Below are 4,540 nucleotides of genomic sequence, written 5' to 3'. Positions count from 1 at the left end.
TTGATGCAACATGAAATTCTGCCATCATTCCAAACATATTTGGACAGTACCATCATGAATGCAGCAAAATTATATAGTCAGTCAAGTATACTAGGCCCAGGCAGTATTTCATGTACACAATAGTCTTTGTTTTAACTCTTCTGTTCAGTGCTAGGGATAGAACCCAGGCCCTCACACATGCCTGGCAAGTGCTCTACTACGGAGCTACATCTCCAGTCCCCAAAGTTAGCCTTCGATGAACAGGTAAGAACCAAGGTTTAATGGAAACATTTATACTAAACCTTGCCAAATTCACCAAAAGCTTTTCTAGTTCCCATTACTTTGTTATTCAAAAGGCAGGGAGTAATTGCAATAGAGGTTAGGGTGTGGTATATTTAATTGAGTGCTGAAAGCAAGTTCAACACAAATAACCAATGTTGTAGGATTGCACAATTCTCAAGTTATTTTTGTGATGGGTAATGTTTTTCTTTTTTATTCCTTTTTCCTACTTGAATTGCCTTATGGTTTCCAATGAATACAACCCTGTCCAGTGCAATCCAGTGAGCTCTCACAGAATATGGAGAATAATGGGAGAGCCTGTGTTGTTAGTCTTCATTTCAATGGATTCTCAGCATTAATAAAGATGAAAAAGTGTGTGTGTGTGTGTGTGTGTGTGTGTGTGTGTGTGTGTGTGTGTGTGTTCCAATACTGGGGCTTGAACTCAGGGCCTGAGTGCTATCCCTTGGCTTTTTTGCTCAAGGATGATACTCTTTGACTAGAGCTACAGTTCCACTTTGGGTTTTTTGCTGATTAATTGGAGAGAAGAGTCTCATGGACTTTCTTCCCCAGGCTGGCTTTGAACTGTGATCCTCAGATCTCAGTCTCTCAAGTAGCTGGGATTAGGATTGCAGATGTGAGCCACTCCTGCCTATCTTGAAAGGAGAATTATTGTTGTGGGTGTTTCTTTGTAATTTCTGGGTCTTCAGCTCAACAAAGAAACGATAATCTCACAAAATAAGGTCACCATAACTCTGAAGTCTGAGCCATCATCCCTTGGAGAATGAAAGCATGTGCAGACACAGCATAAAAGTGTTTTTAGCATTCTTCTGTGGGATGAGATAGGATGTTTCCTTGTCCAACCTGTGAGCGGTCTCACGTTGGCTCAGCAGGTGACTGCAGGTGTACGTGGGAGGGTTGGTAATGTATGTGCCGGCTCTTGGCAATCAGAAGGCTGCCACAGTCACAACCAGCATTTTCTCTGCACTACTTCCATGGGGGGAAAAAGGAATTTTAAATCATTTATTGATCTCCCTTTGTCTACTCCATGTTAGGATCAGGATTGAGTCTGACACGACAGGGTATCTCTGCTCAACCTACTTTGTCGTTTCCAAGACACAGGGGGTGTGGGTGGGTGTAAAGTCGTGTCCCGGTGTGCATCTGAGAAGCCAGGTAGGCTCTTTCTGTGTGCTCAGTTCTTCTGTGTACTCATGAGACTTCAAAGAGTCCCAGTTTTCCACCTAAGAAGTCAAGTGCAGGGATCCAGAGGGATATTTGAGTTTAGGAATACTTCGTAGAAGTCTTGACATTGCAATCTCACTTTTCAGTTAGCTGGGTGTAGGTCACTCATACCTGGCATTCTAGCTACTCAGGAGGCTGAGATCTGAGGTTGGTGATCCAAAGCCAGCCTGGGGAAAAAAGCCCATGAAACTCCTATCTTGACTGAACCACAAGAAGAAAGCCAGAAATGGAACTTTGGCTCAAATGGTAGAGTGCTTGCCTTGAGCAAAAAATGCTTAGGGGCAGTTCCTAGGCCCTGTGGCCTGGCAAACACACACACACACACACACAGTATTACATACTTATAGTAAAAGATAATAATAATAGTAATAGTAATTGTGAAGGGTCCATCTCCCTGACCCCCTCATATCATTGACCCCTTCATATTCCTTCCCCAGATGCAACTTCTGCTGTTAAGGACTTTCATTCTCAGAAATCTTTCCACTGTCTATAGATAGATGAGCTTTGATTTTTGTACTGCATTTGATATGTTCAGCTCAAGTGGTTCATAAGATGCCTTTTCCAAATAACTCCATGGCAACATAACTCCAGAACACACACACACACACACACACACACACACACACACACACACACGCTTGTGCACACAGTGATTCTTTGAAGCATAAAATGGAGGGGAAATGATGCAACTGAGAGTGAATAGGAAGCATATTCCAGCTAACCACAGTGGTTAGTGGCTTCTCAGATGGTTCCAGACAGCTTTTTCTACAGAAATAGCTCAGTGAGAACACCCCAGCCTACTCAGACTGCAGAACAGATCCCAGAGACCTGCCTTTGTGCAACTTTCCCCTTGGAACTTAAGTCTCAACACATCAGAGCTGGCAGGGCAGCTAGGCTATGTTAGCACAAAGAAATACACTCCCCTCCTCCTCAGGCTCCCCCCCCCCCCCCGCCTTCCTTCCCCTGCGAATTCACAGTTTCCTGCAGCTTACACCTGCTCCCCCTCCACCACATCCACGCTTAAGTGGAAAGCCCTTCAAGTTTTTCTGTCATGAGGTTGAATAAAAACCCAATTCACTGTCACACAGTAAAGCAAAGAAAGCAAACATCCCACCAACAAAGCTAGAGCTGTGTATGTGTGTGTGTGTGTGTGTGTGTGAGTGTGTGTGTGTGTGTGTGTGTGTGTTCATCAGAAATAAGATTAGGACAATCCTTCTATCTCTGAGACCATCCTTAAACTAAGTCATTTCCAATACCATTCATGTTGGCAAAGTATATTCGTTATTAAGAATAGAGGTGGCTGAACAGGAGTGACAACAGAGTAACTTGAAAGGTTGTTGTTTTAAGATTTCCCATAGCCCAAGCAATAAGAAGTAATTATCAGTATTTTCACCAAATTACTGGTATAGAAGAAAAAGCATTGGTAGTGGGGTGCTGGTGGCTCATGGCTGTAATCCTAGCTACTCAGAAGGCTGAGATCTGAGGATCATCGCTTGAAGCCAGCTAGAAGCAGAGGTGAGGTGTGGCTGAAGTGATAGAGTATCAACTTTGAGCAAAAAAAGCTAAATAAGGCTGGGAACGTGGCTTAGTGATAGAGTGCTCGTCTAGTGTACATGAAACCCTGGGTTCGATTCCTCAGTACCACAAAAACAGGAAAAGCCAAAAGTGGCTCAAGTACTAGAGTGCTAGCCTTGAGTACAAAGAGGGTCAGGGACAGTGCTCAGGCCCTGAATTCAAGCCCCGGGACTAGCAAAAAAAAAAAAAAAAAAAAAAAAAAAAAAAGCTAAGAACACAAAGTCCTGAGTTCCATCTCAAGCTCAAAATAAAAAAACACAAAACAAAAGAACAAAAAAACCCATCAAACTGCAGAAGTATGAGTAAGCTAAATTCTAATATAGAAATCTAAGGAGGTCAGTAGAAAAATAATATTTCTGTTGTATGGTAGACAGATGTAAAAATATAGATCTTATTCTTGGTCAATGAAACCATTGCTTGTATGGATGTTTATTGAGGACTTGCTTTGTTTCGGGGCTAAGGTCTCAAAATAATTTTTTTTAGTTTTTGTTTTCTGCCAGTCCTGGGGCTTGAACTCTGGGCCTGGGCTTTGTCCCTGAGCTTCTTCTTTTTTTTTTTTTTTTTTTTTTTTGGCCAGTCCTGGGGCTTGGACCCAGGGCCTGAGCACTGTCCCTGGCTTCCTTTTGGCTCAAGGCTAGCACTCTGCCACTTGAACCACAGCACCACTTCTGGCCGTTTTCTGTATATGTGGTGCTGGGGAATCGAACCCAGGGCCTCATGTATACGAGGCAAGCTCTCTCGCCACTAGGCCATATCCCCAGCCAACCTGAGCTTCTTTTTTGCTCAAAGTTAGCACTCTAGAGCCACAGCACCACTTCCGGCCTTTTCTGTTTATGCGCTACTGAGGAATTGAACCCAGGGCTTCATGCATGGTAGGCAAGCACTCTACCACTAAGCCACATTCCCAGCCCATTATCTTACTTTTGAAAACCCCAAACCTAGTGACTTAAAATACCAATTCAGCACTAGCTCTGGTGATTGGGAGTGGGCTGAACAGGGTGGGCAGTTTCTTCAACCCCTCCTATTTAAGCTCTGTCCCTCCCATGGTTGTAATGACAGGTGCACTGGCTTGCTCCCAGCCCTTGGTTGAGATGCAGTCTCATGTGCTTTTTGCCTAGACTGGTCTCAAACCAGGTCCCAATTTCTGTCTCCCAAATCAGGCTTGGTTTGTTTTGTAAGATAGGTTCTTTCTCTTTTTTCCTTCCTTCCTTCCTTCCTTCCTTCCTTCCTTCCTTCCTTCCTTCCTTCCTTCCTTCCTTCCTTTCTTTCTTTCTTTCTCTCTTCCTTTCTTCCTTTCTTTCTTCCTTTCTTCCTTTCTTTCTTTTGCCAGTCCTGGGGCTTGAACTCTGGGTTTTGCCACTGTTTCTGAGCCCCTTTTTGTTCAAAGCTAGCACTCTACCACTTGAGCTGTAGCTCCATTTCCAGTTTTCTGGTGGTTAGTTGGAGATAAGAGTGTCACAGGCTTTTC

This window comes from Perognathus longimembris, chromosome 6, assembly GCF_023159225.1.
Source record: "Perognathus longimembris pacificus isolate PPM17 chromosome 6, ASM2315922v1, whole genome shotgun sequence".
Classification (NCBI taxonomy): domain Eukaryota; kingdom Metazoa; phylum Chordata; class Mammalia; order Rodentia; family Heteromyidae; genus Perognathus; species Perognathus longimembris.
The sequence above is the reverse complement of the archived record's forward strand: the minus strand, read 5'-3'. Positions refer to the sequence as shown.